Source organism: Artemia franciscana, chromosome 12 (genome assembly GCF_032884065.1).
Source record: "Artemia franciscana chromosome 12, ASM3288406v1, whole genome shotgun sequence".
NCBI lineage: Eukaryota > Metazoa > Arthropoda > Branchiopoda > Anostraca > Artemiidae > Artemia > Artemia franciscana.
The window spans coordinates 27,292,077-27,314,488 of NC_088874.1; the positions used below are offsets into that span (position 1 = coordinate 27,292,077).

At 36.0% G+C, this 22,412-nt stretch overlaps 1 protein-coding gene across 1 annotated transcript in view; it reads right to left on the bottom strand.

The window, feature by feature from the left end:
- The window catches only part of LOC136033937 (uncharacterized), a 92,481-nt gene extending 75,893 nt beyond the window's left edge, over nucleotides 1-16,588 (bottom strand). Inside the window, exon 1 of the mRNA XM_065714954.1 lies at nucleotides 16,491-16,588. The gene's annotated coding sequence lies outside the window, so the exon portion shown is untranslated. The remainder of the gene's footprint in view (nucleotides 1-16,490) is intronic.
- Nucleotides 16,589-22,412: the final 5,824 nt, after the last annotated feature.

Consider the following 22,412-nt stretch of genomic DNA (forward strand, 5'->3'; position numbering starts at 1 on the left):
CTCTTAATTATTTCGAAACCTTCGGGCTTGAACATTAACAAAGTCAAACATGGACAAGCCACATTATAGCCACACTTTTATGATAAATCCAAAACTGTTCGTGAAAAAGCTAATGTTTATTGAACATATTCCATCCTGATAGTTAAACTATAGTCTACTACGTGAAATATAGTTAACTATAGTGATTTCACTACGAAAATATTTTTGTTTTGTTAAGAGCAGGGCCGTCCCCGGGGGCTACCCAGTTAGAACCCGCTCTCGAAATTTTTTCTGAGCGTTTTTAAAGTTTTTTTGAAAGAAAAATTACCCGAAATAAAAATCCTGGATACGGCCCTGATTAAGAGTAATAGTTATTCCTAGCATTTCACATTGAAAACTGAAAATATACAATTTCTTATAAAGATAAATTCATCTTATTTATAAATGGGAATGTAGCACCATGATTTCATGGGAATGTAGCATAAGGATTAGGTAACTAATCTTTTCATTAGTTACCTAAGAAGAGGCTAATACTGTAAGTAAGGAGCGATTCCACTCAATAGTAACCAAAAGTCTAAAAAACGAAATTTTGACATCAATAAACATATTAAAAGAATTGGTCTATTATGCTAAATCCAATACAAAAGATCCATTAAGTTTAGTGCTACTCATCAAAAGCACTAAACATTAGTTTAGTGACATTTGCTGAAAAAATAAATCAAATTTGCCTGATTTTTGAAAAAGGGAAAAACACCCCCTAAAATTCAAGGCATCTTAGTGAAAAGCATTCAGATTCAGTGTGGCCGAGAACCCCTTGGTAGGATTTTTAAGCTCCCATCTGCAAAAACGTGGAAATTTGTATATTTTTTGCCAGAAGTAAGCCCACGGATGCGTTTTTATTTGTTTGCTTTTCTGTTTGTTTTTTTTTCCCTAGGATGAAAGCATCGAACCAATGATCATAGAATATCGGAAATAGGACTAACAAACAGAAATTAAAAGTTCCAGTGCGCTACTTAAGTGACTAAAAATATTGGAGAACAACTATCCCCCCTCCCACGCCCATTTTCCCTCAAAGTCGTCCAATATAAATTTTGGATAGCCATTTTGTTCAGCATAGTCTGAAGATCTAATAACCATGTTTTAGGTTGGCTTTACCCCCCCCCCCCCCCCAGCACCTGGGGGAAGGGGTACAAGCTATAAGCAATAAGTCAAACTTTAGCGTAGCCTAAAGAGTGAGGTATTGAAGAAGAGGAAGCCGTAATAATTTCTGTTCGTTTTGAGTTTTAACGTTTATTATTGCTTTCAGTTGAAAAAAAAACTTGATTTTGTTTAATAAATTTCAAGTTCATGACATTTATTGTTGATACGTGATAAAGAATCTTGTATCAACATTGATGTATTCTAAAAACGAAGAAAACACGCGTCTGTTACCTGTCTTCTCATAAAAATACAAAATTGAAGCCTTGGATGGGTAGCATTAAATTTAGTGAATTTTATATACGGTATTAGGAATGAACACAAAAATTTTAATTTTGATATATCTATTGTTATTAAAACTCCCTATTTTCGAGTTTCGGCTGCTATTGAGCCGACTCGCACCTTGCTTACAGGTCATTACCACGAACTGTTTGATACTGTATACTAATACTAAGTCTTTCTATTTTTGTCAGGTTCATGATGGAGATAGTTTCCAAGCTCCCTTCTTTTCTAATGACATTCTATGATACTTCTTTTCAAAAAATGATACTTTGAACTTCAATGTGATTGGTCAATCATATAAAATACGCTGAAGATAACCAAAACCATCAAATTTCGCATGGGGTTCATCATTAGTGCTGAAGTCGTTGGTAATTTTATCGCATCCATAGTTCTAACTACTGCGTAGCTTCGGCGGCACATATCGCACAAACAGCCACGTCAGAGATGACGTAAGAGGTGAGAGGTCAAAGAGCTCACTACAGAGGTAATTTTACTCTAAAAACCCTGAAATTGACCATTATAATATGTAGACTCTGTTTAGAAATCCCCCCTAAAGGTTTTTAAGAATACTTGTATTCAGAAGCTTTCATTAAAATTACGTTTCTTGGAGATATTTCGTTACTTATGTGTTATATTATACACACTCGAGAACTTGTATCGTGAACATGAGACAATACCAGGTTTTACAGTGTTTACATCAGACAATTAGCTTCAGCTCGGTGGGAAACTAGGTTGTTATAGCTATATTTTTATTGAATATATAGTTGGTGTTTTGGTTTGGTTAGGTTATTTGAGGTTACTTATTTAATATAATGGCTCTAGGCGGCCCCTGTTCTGTAATTCTTTGTTGTAGTTTTCATACTTTTGTTACTAAAGTATTGTGTTTTCATCATATTTTGTTTTATTTCATTAGCATTCGCCAAACTTCACTTCTCAAGTATGTATTATATAACACATAAGTACCAATATTTCCATTGGAAAATAAAATAAAACGACAAGGTCGACCACCCCCCCACCCCACCCCAGGTTTTGGAAAGTATATCTTATCCCTCAACCATCCCTCACCCCCTTAATAGATTTTTAACAATACTTTTTTGAGAAATGTTCACTGAAATTGCGGTTTGGGGAGTATTAGAAAACTGACAACTGAAAAACGACAAGACCTCCCCCCAGATTTTGAAAAACACGTCTTACTCCCCCTCCTGAATTTTCGTGAATTGACACTGCTGGTAATCAAAAATAAAAGAACGCACTTCAAATAAATTTTCAAATGTTAAAGAATTTCCGTTTGACCTGGTAAATATTGTCCATGTTGATCTTTAAAATAAAAAATAACTATGACATCAACTTTATAGTAATTTTCATACAGGATGGCCAAATCTATGTAAGTTGAAGCTATGCTTTGCTTTGCATGTCTTGGTAAAGATAGGAAAATCAAGTGCTTAGCGGTAAAATCCGTTAAACCTAGTCCGGACGTTTAACCATTTTAAAAATCCTTCTAAAATTTTACCATTTTTAAATTTCCCTTTCAAAATTTTAAATATATAGTAAATATAGATATATATTTGTTACATTGAAAGAACGTAGATATTGCAACGTCTTTTCAAATGACTCTCTAAACAGCCCTCTATGTTGTTGCAGTTCCCCACTAACGGTAACAAGAAAAAAGAAAGCAAACTGAAGAAAAAAAAGAGGAAATCAGTGCTACTACACAGGGAAAATGCAAAAAAGTGATGTTCCTTGCTATTCAAGGAGGGGGCTGAAACTCTCCTCTATGGGGTTTTTGACATTGGCAATTCTAATGGTGCTGTTTTTATTTCGATCCAACTTCATTTTCAATGGTTTTCAGACTGCATCCCATAAATTTGTTTCCACAATAAACTTTTACCATGAAAATTAATTGAAACCGTAGTTACTATTCCTAAATCAGCTTCTAATGGCAGTTTTTACTCACTTTTACAGTTTTCATCAGAAAGCATTTTAAAATTACTTCAGTACTATGTACTATACAACCAGAGTACTATGGACTTTGGTTCGTTCTTTATTAGGTTGCAGCTGCCACTACAACTATTATTGAAACGCATATATGTTTAAATACTAAATCAAATGTGCCTTATCACACACAGGAAAGAGCCTTAAGAAGTATCGATGGACAAGCCTCCATAGATTATTGCCTTCAGCCCCCTCCCCCTGCAAGAACCTACGATGCAAAATCATGAGGATACAAACATTTATTTTTGCTAGGAAGCATCGATGGCTGGTTTACCTTATGCACAGGGAGATATTATTATGTTGTTTTTTTTTATATTGCTTCTCAAAGAACATCGGAAATAGTAAGTTTCTATCAAGACTTCAAAGGCTTTTAGATCTCAAAATTAGAAAGCTGCTATCCACATTTAGATTCAAAGGAGCAACAGCCCAGCTACCAAAGGTCTGATTTTAGTGAGAACCTTCTTGAAATGAGATGTACAAAGTTTACATTCATAATGTCAAACTGCATTACATATAAAAATGCTTTTATATCTGGAATTTCGTATGTCTTTTGTTCTTCTTCATGGTATTTGAAATACGAGATAAATTTAATGTTTATCTACTTAATGGTTTGAACTAAAACTCTTGTAGTAATTCCTCTCCATCATAATCGTACAAGATGGACACGTCAAAACGAAAAGATTAAAATAATGCTTGTCAGTATTGAAGAAAATGCGTATTAAGCTAATAGCTTTAAATATAACAAAATAAAGACATCATAACTTAAGTTAAATTTCAAAACCATAGATGGAGTATAAACGATTATGAACTATTCTGAACGATTATTTCAAAAGAAAATTTCATCATCCATTACAAATTTTTAAAGAAAATAAATAAGATCAAATTTATTCCTGTCTTTGTGTGTGTCCTGAATGCATGACTAAACTTCTCATACGATTACCAAGAAACTTTAAGATTTTGTAGAGTTCACTCTTGCCAAAATTTAGGTATAAATCCCCCCCATGTCCCCCTCTTAATACTTTTAGCGCTGACTAAGTACAGACCCCTCAACACAAATGCTTGACAGTCCCTTCCAGTCACATATTCTAGATATTCAATTAACTTATTAGTTAAATGGGAATTCTGTCATCTTACACACTTCTAAAATTATAAAATTTCTTTTTCATTAAACTCCTTGAATTTGGTATTTAAAATTTTCGTTAATTCAGCCAAATTTTTCAATTACTTTTCAAATTTGAAAACATCGTCATTATTTTATTTTTATTTTATTTGTATGTTATCAATTATCATAGAGAGGGAGAGAGAGATAGAGAGAAAGAAAGAAAGGGAGGGAGAGAGAGAGAGAGAAGCAAATAAAGAGATTAAAAAAGACAAAGAAATAAAATACTTGTCTAGACAAGTACGTAATAACAACGTAAATCAACAAGTAAACAACTTTTTAATTTCCGTTCCCGAGGCTTTTTCTTTAATCATGCATTATTGATTTCTTTAACTTATTTTTTAAATAAGTCAAAGATGCATAAGAGAGAAATTTTTGTCTCAGATAATACTTATGAGGGAGCATATATCTGATTGAATATATCGATCTCTCTATTTACATGGAGGAACTATATATGATAAGTATATCCACTAACGATCTTGCTATTAATAACGACCGACAATGACTGATCATGAAAATACTCATTTGACGACTGGATAGTGAAATATATAGCAGTCTTCGCTTCTCTCAGCTGCTCTTACTGCTCAATTTCAACAGATTCAAAAATCAAATAATAATCCAGTCCTTCGAGCATTTAGAACAGTGGTTCCCAACAGGTCTTGGGCCATGCCCCACCTAGGTATTTCTAAAACCCTGATGTCCCCTCATGACATATATTTTTTTATTCAACATTTTATGTGTATTCACCTGAATGAAGCTGGAAAGACCATTAGCCTACTATCTTTGCATGGGATCATCCTCTAAGCATATTTTATGCTAATGAAAAATATTATCTAAATATAACACCTTTTATGCAATACTTCACGTCATTGCAATACTATACTGTATGTTTTTTGTTCTTTAAATGCATGTCAATGGGACGTCATTCACATGAACAATGATTTCTTTTTATCAAGGCTCTAAAGCAGTGCTTCCACTTTTTTTTTCCTGAAAATCAGTAACGACTCCAAAAAAGTCGGGAGATTATCGGGAGGTTTTTTAAGTTGGGGAAAAATCAGGAGGTTTAAAACAGCTGTTTTGTCTTATATACCATCTGTATTGGTGGTAAAAATGTCAGTAATAGAGAGACACAACAAAGTAGAATCAAAAATATGTTTTAAAGTCTTAAGTCCGGTCTTCACCTCCCGGAATTTCCGGAATCTGGGCTTCTGGATTATTCTTTGACGTCTTCTTCTTCTTGCATCTGGAATATGAACCGGTCTGAAAGTATATCAAAGTAATACGGAAAAAGGGGGCTTTTGAACTTCCAGATTTCAGGAATTTTTAAGTATTGCAGAAAAAACTTTAAAAAAATCTCTTTTTTAAATTAAAAATTTTTAAAAAAAAATTAAAAAAAAATAAAAAAGAAAATCTGGGAACCTGGATTCCGGAAGGTGAAGACTAATTATTACTCCAAAATCAGCTATCAATATAATATGACGAAACGAAGCAAAAGGCGACGAAAAAGAGCAAGACTATTAAGGTTTAAAGTATTCTAAAACACATTTCCGACTAGACTTCTTCAAAAAACTGATTGTAATCAATCAGCAAAGAAAGGACCTGGAAAATCGTTTTAAGAGTGTTTTTTGCCTTTGTATTTTCATCGTTGGGCTGTCCTGTCTTCTGATGTACTGTAATAAAAAAATTACAGGAACAAGGAACAATGTTTCTTTCATACAAAACTTATGTAAACTAAATGGTTTTATTGAAAATCATATAATGTACTTGTTGACATAATTGGAACTAGAACTATGAATACGAGTCACAGAACTCAGGCAAAATTTTTCACTATATCACACTGCAGCTAAAACTACTTGATCACATAATTTGAACTAGAATTATGAATACGTACCACAGTCAGAATTTTCACTAGATCACACTACTTCTAATCCTGATGTCAATGATATTGTTTGCTCCTCGGGCCAGACGAGTTCGCGCTAAAGAAGCCGATTTTAAGATAGCGACATTAGCTTCATTAGCGGTTGTGTAAGCAACTACGCCTTTCAGTAACTGCCTCATGCTCCCATCTACGATCAGAAACTGAAGTGTCACCTTAACCCTACTCATGCCAAGTTTAGTCTGAAGCGTCGAACTAATCGTAACTGTCGACAGGCAGTTACGTTTGTCTGTTTTGACGTCTATGACAGTTCTAAACCATCTCTCCGCTATTACGTTCGAAAACAGTAGAGCGTACAAGTACTCAACGACAAGTCTCAGGTTACCAAACCTTGGTTTGCCGTTAGAGTATTTCTGGGCAAATACAAGCTTCCAGTAGTCAGTTACTGATAGTAAACTAGTATCTTCGCCATTTGGCTATCTTACAGAGCTTTGCTCTCTCCACTCTCTGTCTATCAGACTTCTGGACCAGGAGGGTAAGCTATATTTTGCCAAAAATGGTGCCAGGCTAGGAAGATTCAGATCCTGAGCCTGAACAGGGTCAAGTAGTTTGGAGAAGGTGAAAATGTCCGAGTCGAAAGAGAAGCGGTTTTTAATCTGGACCACCACTTCCTTGTAAAATTCCCTCGCGGTAGAATAAACCTTGTCAACTTAGTCAGGATTGGCATTTCGTCCATCACTAGACGCCAAAAGGTCAGCCGTTGCTGCTTCGGCGTCTTAGCCGAGGTAGACCTTTTGCATATCTACATAACTGGCTTCGTCTTCAACATCAATTTTATTATGTCGGTACAGCTCCTTACTGCGCGAGCATTCATAAAGTTTTCAACAGAGGTTCCACCAATTCGATTTTAAGTCGGTAGAAAATAGGGGCCTGTGACTGAAAAAGGGTATTGAAGCCGTTCAAAAGTCCCAGCGCGTGGTCCACAAACATCATAACGATCCTCATAAATGTATTTTTTCAGAGCACTCAAAATTAACTCACGGCCGTGAGTCGGATCTTCAAAACTGGCACTGGTAAAATACAGGGTTAGTATTCCAGGCTAGGGCCAATATCTCGTGGACCACAGTCTCTGAAAACAATTGAAATTCTTTCAGGGCTGCTGTTCGCTTGGCGCTCATATTGAAATGATTGTACACATGACGACAAAGGTTTTCTAGAGTCTTCGTCAGTTTCTTGCAGGCGTATGAGCGCACAGATGAATGGAATGACAAATGCACTTCACTATTAATACCCTAATTAAGGTAGCTTCTTTGAATCAGAGTCACCACTGCGTTGTTACAACACATCATGGCGTTCATGGTATCACCACAGAGCCCGACACAATTCCGTAAAGGCACTTCACTTACTCTTAGAAACTCCAAAGTTTCCTCCAGTTTTGTGAAAATGGAAACTGCTTATCCGTTTGAGCACTCCGCAAAATCAATGATATCGATATCCGTTTCCATTTCGTTGTTACAAAAGGAAACACATGTAGCGAGCCGTTTACCGGTTCTCACATCCGTCGTTTCGTCAATGACCAAAGGAAAAGGTCTCACCTTTATTTCTTCGACAACTTTTTGCTTGTAGTAAGAATCGATTCCCTGGTGAACAACTTTCACATCTTTCTGTTTCCCGAGACGCAATTTACCAAGGACTGATTTTGGTGGCATCGCTTTCAGCAGGGGTATCAACTAGTCCGAAAGGGAAAATGGCGCTGCTGACTAGGAATGAAGCAATTTTAGCTTCAGTCTCAAGCACAGACGGAAAGACGTCACGAACCATGTACACCGAAATAGTAGGAGACATAGCTTTTGGGGTCACTCTGTTTTTAACATGCGCAGAAGTACGGGCATGGGCAGTAAGATCTGTTTTACCCTTTTTGTAGGAAAGCTCAGAGTTGCACCACAAACAGATAGCAACTTCGGATCCTCGCTTCTTCGAAAGCCAGTCTTTAAATGTATCTTCCATCTCCCAGGATTTTACATGCTTTTGCTCGTAACGTTTTCAACTGTTCTTTTTCTTTTGGGGTTTGGGGCTTGGCTGTACTATCACCAATTCCTCATCTGAGCCACTGCTGCTAGGAACAATTTCGATTTTCTTATCAATCTTCCTTCTTTTTATATCCTGAGCTTCATTGGAGTCAGAATAATCTGCGGCCGACATTTCTCATGAGCCTGGAAAGTTCTGTTTGTTACTAGACATACAATAGAATAGATAATAGAGAATATTATGAAATGCTTCGCAGGCGGAATTTTCGAAAAATTTATGATTAGATCTTGTTTTTTGGATCCAAAATAAAAGTGAGAGCTATCAATGAAATAATAGATAAGTCCTTTTGTGTGCGACCAGTGCTTCACTCAACCTCTTCCGAGTTCCTGGCAATTATACTGAATAAATTACCGACTTTCAGCTATTAGACCAACAACATGTTGTTTAGATCAACAACATGTTCGGGATTACACCGAATTGTTTTGGTATCAAAAGACTACCGAACCATATTCGTATTCGGTATAATTTCGTTGAAACTAGAAGAAAAGGTGGGATTCGTGGTAACAACCGAATCCTGAAAAGTATACCGAATAAATTACCGAAGCCCAACCATGATACCGAATCATTTTGGACCGATAGCTTATTCGGGATTTTGTGTGACTACCGAATCTCCGTAAATATACAGAATAGTTCACTAAATAATCAATAATTTCACCAATTTCTCTCGCCGAATTCGTGATATCTACTGAATACTGGCAGTTATCTATAAGACCCGTAAGAATAGTGTATTCGAATTTCCAGTAAACTTGGTACTTACCCTAAAAAAAAAATCCTGTCACGTAAGGTAAGCCACATCCTTATTGTACAAATATTATCCAGTGGAAAGGAACTATCTGAGCTGACTGATCAGATTCGATGAAGTTATGAGCTGAGAATAAAATGATATCAACCCTTTTTAGAACAAAACAATGGTCTCTCACGGAACAAGCTGCCGACTAGGTCATTAATTAGGGTCCGCAGTTGACTTCCACGAATCAAACGCAGCCGATGGCTTTGAAATCCCCCTTTTACGGGCAACAAAGACATATTTTGCATTTTGCCAGACAATCGCAAAAGATCAGAAACTTCAAATTGGACAGAGCTCAATTCAACGGAAATCGCGAGTTTGTATGAAAAAAATTTCAGTTGGGTGATTTTCCAAAAAGTCGGGAGATCTCTCGATAAATCGGGAGGAGTGGAAGCACTACTTTAAAGTACAGTCAGCCTAAGGGTGTACGTTTTACCCATGACCTACCAAAATGCTGCCATGCGCCATTGGTGAAATCATTGCCACGCCCCAAAGTTATTGCCAAGCTTTGAACCGACATTTCCTATTCCAAATAGCTCAAGGTGAAATTGAACATTTAACTTAATATTTTTTAATAAACTATTGTAAGTGAAATAAATAGAACAAGTTATAATATAAATGTAGGTGGTAACTTTTAAACAATGTAAAATTTTATTAAGCAATTTGGTGGTTATTAACTAAAATTGAGAAAAGCTAGAAATCGAACCACAAAAAAAATGTCGTTTTTAGTAAATTATTAAATAGAAAACAAGTTTTTTTTAACAGAAAGTAAGGAGCAACGTTAAAACTTAAAAGGAATAGAAATTACTCCGTATATAAAAGGGGCTGTTCCCTCCTCAACGCCCCGCTCTTTACGCTAAAGCTCGACTCTTTCTCTCAACTCTACTTTTTAAAACAGTAATAAACTTTAGCGTAAAGAGCGGGGCGTTGAGGAGGAAACAGCCCCTTTCATATACGGAGTAATTTCTGTCCGTTTTAAGTTTTAATGTTGCTCCTTACTTTCAGTTTAAAAAATATGTTGTTTTTTTATTAAGAAAACTGAACGTTTTTGAATTAATGCATGTTTTGGTTTTGGCTCTCGGCACATGAACAATTAAAACGAAATTCACATATTAATTATTTTTTTTTGGCTAAATGGCTTTCTCATAATTTTGATAGGGAGATTTTGAGATAAAAGGAGCGAGGGAGGAGGCCTAGTTGCCCTCTAATTTGTGGCTACTTAAAAATGCAACTAGAACTTTTAATTTTTTACGAACGTTTCTATTAGTAAAAAAGATGCGTAGCTTACACATTAACTTACTTAACGAACTTCTATATTCGTATGTTTTTATTAGGTATACGAGGGGTCCCAACCCCCTCGTCAATACCTTGCTCTTTACACTAAAGCTTAAATTTTGTCCCAACTTCTTAAGAATGACCCCTAAATCACAGTGGCCGTAGAATCAATAGTTGAATTTGCTAAGAATACTTTAGCGTAAAGAGCGAGGTATTAGAAGGAGGTGAACCCCTCATATGCATAATAATTTTTGTTCATTTTAAGTTTTAATGCTGCTCCCTACTTTCAGTTGAAAAAACTTCTTCATATTTATTTTTTCATCGTCTTTAAATAATTCTAGGAAATCCTGCGCCCCCTCATGGAAAATCTCTTCCCCCGTGACAAATTCATCCTTGGAAAGATTCCCCCACGTAACCCTTTCCCCTCAGCCCCTCTCCACAAAAAAATCTCCCTGAAAACGTCTGTACACTCCCCAATAACCATTATATATGTAAACACTGGTCAAAGTTTGTAACTTGCAGCCCTTCCCACGGGGACTGTGGGGGAGTAAGTCGTCCCCAAAGATATAGTTATTATGTTTTTTGACTATGCTTAATAGAATGGCTATCTCAAAATTTTGATCCAATTACTTTGGGAAAAAATGAGCGTGTGCGCTCTAATTTTTTTGTCACTTAAAAAGCCCAATAGAACTTATAATTTCCGTTAGAATGAGCTCTCTCACAACATTCTAGGCCACTGGGTCAATATGATCACCCCTGGGAAAAAAAATATGCATCCGTGATCTGTCTTCTGGCAAAAAATACAAAAATGCACATTTTTGTAGATAGGAGCTGGAAACTTCTACAATAGGGTTCTCTGATACGCTGAATCTGATGGTGTGATTTTCGTTAAGGTTCCATGACTTGTAGGAGGTGGTGTTTTTCCCTATTTTCTAAAATAAGGCAAATTTTCTAAGACTCGTAACTTTTGATTGGTAAGACTAAGCTTGATGAAACTTATATATTTAAAATCAGCATTAAAATGCAATTATGTTGATGTAACTAATGGTATCAAAATTCTGTTTTTTAGAGTTTCGGTTACTATTCAGCCGGGTCGCTCCTTACTACCGTTCGTTACCACGAACTGTTTGATTACTGTAAAATGTCATTGTTTGCACAACTGCGAGTTTGCTGAGCAGCTTGGGAAAATTGCTAAGAAATGATTAACAATATATTATGTATTTAATGCAAAATGTACCCACATTAACCAGCTTCTTTTTTCCCCTATTTTGCTGAATGTGAAAAGTTTCTGTATTTGGCTAAAAATATTGAAATAAATCATTATTTTGAGTAAGGCTTAACCAAAGAATAATAGGTAATCTTCAAGATTCTAAATGGAAAAAATGCTTCAGATAATGCATGCAACCTTAAGATTGCATGTATCTTTCAGATATTTTATGTTAATTAGACACGTAGTGGACGAATATGAACTTGCAGAGGTAGCTTTCCATTAAAAGTAATTCCTAGATATTAATATGTGACACTATTATCCTTCAAATTGTAAAATTAAATGTTTTATTGTAAAATTATTAAATGTTTATTCTGTGCACTGTCGGATTTCTTTGGGTCTAAAGCGTCGGCAACAGCTTTCTAATTTCTGCACGCAAGAAATTTATCTAAGTATTTAATCGTGATCGGAGCAGAAGCTTTAACCTAATAAAGAACAACCTAAAACCAGTGATAACCAAAAATTCAAAAACTTGTTTTGAAACAGAATTTTTAAGAACAAATATTTTTTTCAACAGTGATTCAGGGATGACAATTATTATGTAGGTTTTTCTTAACAGCAAAAGTTTATTGCAACAGCAAATTTTCGAAGATTTTGACAATGATCTTGAAACTCTTCGAAAATGGAGGTAGGTTGAAATGAGAAGTGTATAATTGGGATCAAAATTCCGAAAACCATAAACTGAAGGAAGTACCATTTTGGATGGAAGTGGTGATCCATCCCCTTTTTTTGTCTTGGTCAGTGACTCTCAACGTGTGAGCAATGGCTCCCTGGTGAGCCTCGGTGTTATTAAAGTTGGAGGAAGGAAATGTGCAGTTAATTCCGCAATAATTGCTTAAATTTCCAATTCTCAAAAATTTTGAGAAACAAATTTGTAAAAAAGCTCAACCTCTTAAGTTGCCTTGCAACAGTACCTTAACAAAAAAATATGGCAGCATGGGATTTTCGTCTTTTTGGATATATGCAAAAAAAGAGAAATATTTGCTGCTTAGTTGTGGAGCTCTACGAATAATAATTCAATTTGCAACGTTCTACTTGTAGGGGTCGTTTCAGAATTGATATTTTAGGAGGGAGCATTGATAAAAATTTGGTTTCCAACATCAATATTTTTCGCCCCTCTGACCCAGTAATTAGTGCAATATTTGACCTCATTGTGGCAGGGACGTTCCTTTAAAACCATCTCCTGGGTCTGCCCCTGTTTGCTTGTGCAAAGTCACCTCTTTGGCATATTGAGCCGCATCGCTCCTTAATTACATATCGTTACCACGAACTCTTTGATATAACTTATGTAATTTATTTTATTTATTGCTTTCCAGAGAAAATTGTAATTAGCAAATTACTATCCAGACTTTAGATGTCTCTGGGTCTTGAAATTAGAAAGCTGGTGCCCTCAGTTTAGATTTAAAGCAGCACCAGCCCAGCTACCGAAAATCCAACATCAGTGAGAGCCTCTTTCATATGAGATGTACAAAGTTTACATTTATAATGTCAAACTGCATTTAGATATGAAAATACTTTTATATCCGGAATTTCGTTTGCCTTTTGTTCTTCTTGTTGGCATTTAAAATTCAAGACCTAATTGAATGCTTATCTCCTTGATGGTTATATTTTAAAACTAAAGCTCCTGTACTAAATCCTCTCCATCATGTTAGGACAAGATAAACACGTCAAAATGAAAAGATAAAAATAATGCTTTTCAATATTGAAGAAGATGCGTACTAACCTAAAAGTTTTAAATATAACAAAATAAATAGAACAGAGTTTAAGGTAAGTTTAAAACTATAGATATATTTGAGTTGCCAAAATCAAGTTACCATCAAGCCATTGGCCAATTGGAGACAAAGCCAAGACAGACAATCTGAGTGAAAGGCAAAAATGGAGAAGTATTTTTCAAGATTGTATAAAAATGATGTTATTTTCAGTTGTTGATAGACAGTCTATCGTCCATTAATCCATCTAAGGAGAATTGTTTAACCTGTTGTGTATATGCATGATTTTGCTAGATAGTTGTATATTTGTAACACTCAAACGATTTTTTAAGTTACTTTATGCAGGATTCTTCACATCTGCATACTTTTGTTGGAAAAGGATGCCATTGGGCCTATAACATCCTTTTTCTAGTCTTTTCTGTGCGCCAGTGACATCGGCGCATTTTTCCTTTTGTGATTCGGTCACCTGGCACAGGGTATTTGGCAACACGGTCAGTTTAAACCGTTGTTTAAAATTTAAATAGGCAGTGGCTTTTATTCATACCTACCTAGGGGGGGGGTATGAATTTGTTCATACCTGGTAATTTAATTAGTACCTGGGGTTTATATTGATGAAATATTATCATTTAAGCACCATGTATAGTCTCTGAGTAAAATTTTGTCTCGTAATTTGGGTATAACGAGAAAACTTAAGCATTTTTTCCCAACATATGGCTTATGCCTCCTTTATTTTTCCCTTGTCCATCCATATATATACTGTTTTGTAATAGCGTTCGGCTTGGTAAATTTACTTCAATTGTACGGTCTGTACGAGTTTTTCAAACTAACGATGTTCGATTATTTGTTGGACAACAACCTCGTGATTCAGTAGGCTTTCGCAACACCTACGAGCGAATAAGAATATTGCTAGCTTCTGGACTACGAGAATCATACGCACTTTTGCTTATTTTTGGGCTAAAACATGGTACAAGTCTTTCATGTTTTGGCAGTTTATTAAATTTGAGATCCATGATCCAGGATTACGGAACTCGATGAAATCCTTTTTAGTAAGTATGAATTTTAGTTTTGTTGTATTTTTGGGTGACTGGGGGGAGGGCTGTAAATATATAATTAAGTAATTTATTCTGGCCTCTTGGGGTGTGATTTTAATAGAAACTTTGATTATTATTTTTTGTAAGGTTTGTGGCGCCGATTACGATGTGCAATTTGTTTTAGTTGTTTTATAATTCATTTAGTCCTATGTTATTTTGTGTGAGTTTTTGGAGCCCCGAAAGTTTTTGTGTGAGTTTTTGTGTGAGAGCCTTGAAAACATCGTCGTTATTTTATTGTTATTTTATTTGTATGTTATCAATTATCATAGAAATCAATAAAAAATCAACAGTTAAAAAAATAAAGTATATAGTATAAATATATATATATATATATATATATATATATATATATATATATATATATATATATATATATATATATATATATATATATATATATATATATATATATATATATCTAAATATATATATATATATATATATATATATATATATATATATATATATATATATATATATAGTACTAGCTGTTGGGGTGGCGCTTCGCGCCACCCCAACAGGGGGGGGGCTTCGCGCCCCCCCCCGCGCAAGTCGTTACGTGCCATATTAGTTGCGTGCCATTGTAGTTGTGTCCCTGTGTCCCACCTGCGAATATAGATAGATATATAGATATATATATATATATATATATATATATATATATATATATATATATATATATATATATATATATATATATATATTTTTAACTACGTAAAACTTGCGAATGTACAACATTCTTGGCTGTCCCATTGTCTGTGCATATAAATAGATTGTCAGGTTTACCGACTCTTGAACATGCAACATATAATTGTCCATGGGAAAAACAATCTGTATTCAGATCTATACCTCATTATTCTAATGATTGCCCTTGAGCTTTGTTGATGGTGATTGCTAATCGAACATTCCCTGTGTCCCTGTCGTCATTTATATATCCCCCTGTGCCCCCGGCGTCCCCGTTGTTGTTGTTTCCCTGTGTCCCGGTCGTCATTTGTGTCCCGGTGTCCCAGTCTGTAATTTCTCTTTGAGTGTCGCGGTCGTCATTTATATTCCCTGTGTCCCGGTCGTCATTTGTGTTCTGGTGTCCCGGTCTGTAATTTCTCTTTGAGTGTCCTGGTCGTCATTTATATTCCCTGTGTCCCGGTCGTCATTTGTGTCCCGGTGCTTTGTTGATGGTGATTGCTAATCGAACATTCCTTGTGTCCCGGTCGCTTTCTCTTTGAGTGTCCCGGTCGTCATTTATATTCCCTATGTCCCGGTGTCCTGGTCGTCATTTGTGTCCCGATGTCCCGGTGTGTAATTTCGTCAATCAACAAACACGACGTCAGTCATGACCTGCCACTTTCAGCTCCCTGTTCTCCATGATAACCTTTATCAGCTTTTTTTCAGGCTTAACATCAGCTATCGTATATTTGGGTACCTCATGGATTCCAAGGCATGACGAAATTATACTATCGAAAATTACCTTAGCGTTTACAGCATCAATCGCTGTCACGTTCCATGCTAGAATATTTTTATCAGTTTCTTTACTTCCAGCTTCATCATTGTATGCCTTAGGCTAGATAACTGCGATTGCAGTAAAGAATTTTCATAACAGTCTGTAAAACTAGACTCAAACTATCAGCTAGTGATTTCAATGAGATTCCTTCCATAGGACTGGATGTGAGAAAAGACTCGTCAGATTTTTCCTTCTTTCTCTTTCCTCCCATTATACAAAATAGTAATTGAACTCCAAGAAAAAAAGACTGTAGAAATATACTTCCACATAAAAAACCTTTAATTACTCACTTTGCGTAATATTGGCATCTGAATCTATCCAAAAAAATTTCGACAGCAAATTAACCTTGCTGAACACTAAATGAACGGCCGACGCAAAGTAAGAGCATTTACCTCGAATGCATTCTTGTTTTATCAAAACTTTGTGAGAGTAAATCCAGTTTAAGATGTTCACTGAATGAATGCTATATGTGAACTGAATCGCCTTAAGATTTATGTATAAGATTTAAGAAATATCAGTCTTCAAGCAACTTATAAGAGCTAACTCTCTATAAGAGCTAACCCAAAGTCTTCAAGCAACATTTAAGAGCTAACTCTACACGCATCAATTAGCACATACAAAAACATAAAGTTGCGCAAATGTAAGCAGTTGTACTTCAAATCAAAGCTGAGCAAAATGGATTCAGCTTTTGAATGTGACGAAAAAAAGAAGTTATTAATGCTAAATGATTTAGTAAATTCCAGAATTTTATTTATTGAGACTCCCAATATCAGTGGAACACCAACACTAGGTAATACTCCACAAGATTGATTTCATGAAAACAGTAAGTACAATCAGTTGTGTCTATTTTTGGTGTTTTCATTACAAAATTGGAAGAAAAAATCGTGAAAAAAGCAACAATTTATTGGCTGTAAAACAATAGTTTCTCTGGTATAATTAAATAAAAAAAAGTTTTTTTAACTGAAAGTAAGAAGCGACGCTAAGACTTAAAACGAACAGAAATTATTACGTTTATGAGGGGGTTTCCCTTCGTCAGTACCTCGTTCTTCGCACTAAAATCCGAATTTTGTTCAAATTCTTTAAGAGTGCCCCCTGAATGGCAAAGACAACAATGGTCAGACAAAGACTAATTTGTCCCGAATGTAGGCTTAGAGTCTTTTCAAACTCTGTGAAGTATGGAGGGTGCAATTGCTCGTTTCACGCAGGAGCGGATAAATGTGCCAGAATTGATACAGCTAATTGGAGTGAGAGCTGGTGTTGTCCTGACTGCTCCTCTAAGAAAATACCAATCAATAAGGTAAATCCTTTAAATTCACCTGTTTTACCTTCACCTCGCACCCCTCGTTCTCCAAATTCAAGAGCTAGGATGCTTAATATCTTAAAAGAGCTCAAATCGCCGGTGCTCCCCCCTTCGCAGAAGTTGACTCTAGCCTCTCCCTATTTACAACACGAAGTGACGTCCCCCCCTCTTGAAGTTTCTTGTCAGACTGAGTGCCAGACCTTTTCTTCCGTCGACCCATCCTATACTCTGAACACCACCATTGGAAAATTACGCACCTGCTCACGCGAGTTATCGGTTCAGACCGAACCTTACTCATATGTTACCAGAGAAAATTTAACGTATCCAAAGCCCTGTGTTAAAGATTTTGCTTGCCAGACAAATCTTGATATTCTTAAACCATTAAAAGACAGACTAGAAGAGTTATTAAGCTACATTTCGACCGTAATTTCTGAACCCCTATCTGTAACTCAAAACAGTGATATAATAAAGAATAATGAAGTCAATCAAGTGAAAATAAAAAATTCAGAAAATGCTATATTATCCTTAGTAAATTCATTTGAGAGGTCAAGGGCGTTTGAACCAGTGACATACCAGGTGATTAGCAATTACATTGACCGGAACAGTCAAGTTAACAATGTTGAAATGAAATCAATTATTCATGAACGTAATCCCACTGACAAATCCTCTATTAGTATGGTAGAGGATCAGGATCCCGAATACAGGAATAACTTAACGGCTTCCGGTTGTATGCTGAATTTGAAAGAGGATAATGACACCTTTGTTTTAAAGACTAATAAGGTTACTACGAAATCCGATGCAGATATTGAAATTGTTTATGAGAAACTTGTGGCATATGAAAGTGAAGGAAACGGAAGAATTGCCTGGAAAAAAAATGGTGATCAACGTGTAATTGAAAATAAGGAATCAACGAAATCAGTTTGCAAAGATTTTTTACGTGCAAAATGTAACCACGGAAAAAGATGTAATCGGCTCCATATTTGCAAATATTTTCTGACGGGTTCTTGCAATAAAAGTTCGTGCTCGTTTGACCATGTTTCAATTTGTTCTGTTTTTATGTCGGGTCGTTGTTTCGGTTGCGACAAGTATCATGTTTTTATACCGAAGTCGTTTAGTAGGTTATTCTCTAAGCCACAAGTTATACCTTCCCATGTGTACGATGTTAGTTCTAAGAATTTGACAAAAAACGGGTATGGATTTCGGAGGGAGGCCCCACCCTTTTTAGGCCAGCGTCGAAGGCACTCACGACCCCATCCTCCCTCCTTGTCCATCCTCCCCCCTCACAGTATGCAGCCCTATACCCTCCCTACTCTGCCACAAACCAGCAATTTCTTGACGGACATGAATCACTATTCCCAACCAGGCCCCCTTTCCCAGCACTTTACGAAACCCCACCCCCAATCCATTCGTTTTATCCCTCGTGCCTACCCTGTCAACGTGACTCAGGTCTGAGACTTTTTAATTGTCTTATAATGAATCCTAATCGTTCTCCTCGTGCTTCATCCATATCATTGCCCGTCCCCCCATCCCCAAATCCTCAAGATAAATCCTTTTCTTACTCTAATAATTCATCTTTCGATGTTGACCCTAATAGTCATCCCATAAAAGTCAAATGTGCTCCCTTGGTCCCCTTTTCTGACTACATTAATCTGGCCCCTGCTAAGAATCCCACCATGCCCCCTGTACCCATTTGTAATTTAAATAAAGTTAAGTGTAAAAATGGTACCTTTGCAGGTCGTTTTAAATTTCCCACACTTTTGTTAAGCAACGCTGAAAGTCTTAATTTTGACAAACTTAATGAATTAGACTCCTTTTCTAAAATATATAGATCAGACATAATTGCTATTACTGAAGTACACGCTCAAAATACACACATGTTAAAAATGAATAATTTCACCCTGTTTATTAAACTCAGACCCGAAACCCACCCTCTGGGTAAGAAAGTGGGGTGGAATTCTTTTCTTTGTCCGTAATGATTTTTATCCTTCAGAAATATTGGTTCCTTGTCTCACTCCCTTTGATGAAATTTTGTGGGTTTGTGTTCAACCTAAAGTCTTACCACGTCCTTTCAATTTGATTGTCCTGTGTTGTTTTTACTACTCTCCTGGGCAGAGAGTGGCTGTAAAAATTAATTTTATTGAAAAATTGCATGGCAGTGCCGACTATGTACTATCTAATACCCAAATGCTGGAATTTTCCTCTTAGGTGATGCAAATGAATTAAAACTTGAGTCTACATGTAATACTTTTAGTCTAAAACAAATTGTAAAAGTCCCTACTACCAAAGGCAATTCTACTCGTGATTTAATATGAACCAATATATCAAATTTCTACAGACCCGTCACCATTCTTCCCCCTCTCGGAGGTAGTTACCACTTTAGCCTACTCCTATCTCTACTAGCTACAGTTAAACATTCCTTTACTATTACTGAAACCGTCTTTAGACCTCTAGTTGACTCAGGACTCTACAATTTTGGCTCTTGGATCACTAGTGAAAATTGGTCCCCTGTGTACCAAACAAATGATGTCGACTTCAAGGCTTTGTCCCTCCAAAATTTATTGAGGAATAATTATGAAGCCCATTTTCCGGTGAAAAAAAAAAATAAAATATGCTCTACCGATAAACCCTACATTACTGCGACTTTTAAAAAACTAATAAGGAAAAAAATTAATTTGTTCAAGCAAGGACATATCACACAGGCTAATGATCGAAGAAAGTTCCTGAAGAGAAAATTGAGAAAGGCAGCTTCTGGGTATTACAATAGTAAGGTTAAGGATTTGTATTCTAACAAACCCAAACAATGGTACAGGAAAATCAAAGAGATTTGCGGAAAAAACTCTGTTGAAGTTAATTTTCATCTCCCTGAGCCCCCTTACAAGATAGCCAACGATTTGAACCTGCATCTTGCGTCCATAGTACAAAGTCTCCCCCCTTTCACTGGCTCAGGTCAAACTATTCCTCCCTCCACCTCTTTCCCCCAAATTTCTCCCTCTGATATTATAAATAAAATCCAAAAGCTCAAAAAATCAAGTACTTGCCCATTAGACATCCCAATTGACTTGACTAAAGCCTTTTCAGACACAATTGCTGGACCTTTATCTGATATTTTTAACCAAATTACAAAATCTGGTAAATTCCCAAGTTGCTGGAAACTAGGTTTTATAACACCCATCCCAAAGAAATCTTCCAGTCTGACTATAACCAACATGCGTCCTATTACACTCACTCCAGTTTTTTCTAAGCTTTACGAAGGGTTCCTTTGTGACTGGCTTAAAATTAAAATTATACCACGCATTGACATCCGACAGTTTGGTAATTTAAGAAAAACCTCCACCACCCATTACCTTGTACACTTGATTCACACGATCCTAAGTGAACTAGAGAAACCAAATGTTTGGCTAAACCTGGTTTTAGTCGATCTCCAAAAAGCGTTTGACTTAGTTGACCACACTATCCTAATTCGTTTACTACATGATAACTTTGATATTGACCCACTCTTAGTAAATATTGTTATATCGTTCCTTTCAGACAGATCACAAGTTGTAAAATACAAAAATACCTTCTCTAACCCCCTCCCTAGGTACTGTGGAATACCTCAAGGAACCTTATTGGGACCACTATTATTTCTTGTCATGATTAACGAAATTGGCAAGGAATTCCCCCAAAGATGGAAATATGTTGATGACTTGTCGATCCTTGAAGTATGTCATAGGAATATGTTGATTGTCAAGGACCCCGTTGAAATCCTAACCCAATGTTCGGATGAATCCAAGAATCTAAATATGACAGTAAATCCCACTAAATCACAGATAATGACAATCAACTTCTTGAAATCTACTCCTGCTTTTTGCGATCCGATCCCAAGCGAAATGCTAGTGAAACATGTTAAGCTTCTTGGTGTCACAATTTCTAATGATCTTAAGTGGGAAACACATGTATCCAACATTGTTAAACAAGCAAACGTTTCACTATCCATTTTTAAGCTACTGAACAAATTTAATTGTCCTAAGATACATTCCCTCCGTGTTTACTTATCCTTTATCAGGCCGTTATTGGAATATGCATGTCCGATCTGGCTTTCGCAACTTTCAAATGAACTTAGTGACAAAATCGAGTCGGTCCAAAAGCGTTCGCTCAGGATCATTTACAAAGAAGGCAAAATTCCATACTCCTTCCTCCTTAAAGCTGCGCGCATTACCACCTTAAAAGAAAGGAGGGAAAAAATTTGCCTGCTTTTCCCTAAATCAGTCATTTCCAATCCCCGTACTGAGGACTTACTCCCTGATTTTCACAATCCCATTAGACTCCGACTCCCCCGGTCAGCCTCCCCAGCAATCCCAAGTTACTCTCCGATCCATGCTGTTACAGAAAGGTTTCGCAAAAGTTTTATACCCTTTATTCTGGGACACCTTAATAATAATTCGTGATTAATTGCCAAATTCCCCTGTTCCTCTATTGCCGTTTTTATTCTTTTTTTATTTACTGCAATGTATTTGTAATTTAATTGTTAAGTTGCCCTTTATCTTTGATGATTTTGCTTTTTTAATCCCTTTTAATTTTAAGTGTTTGACTTAATGTACTATTTTGATATTTTTTTTTCTTAGCTTTTAGTGACATATAAAGCGAATTTGGCTCTTTAGAGCTTGTGATAGCCTTTTGCAAATAAATATTATCTTATCTTATCCTAAAGGCCGTTTAATTACAATAAATAGCTCTTTTGAGGGTACCAAAACAACTTTTGTGTAAAGCGCAAGGTATTGACGAGTGGGAGAACCCCCTCATATACATAATATTTTCTGTTCGTCTTAATTTTTAATATTCCTCCTTGCTTTCAGCTGATAAATCTTGTTTGTTTTTTTTTTTTAATTTAGCTTCTGATCGTTTTTCGAATAATGCTAGGAAATCTGGCACC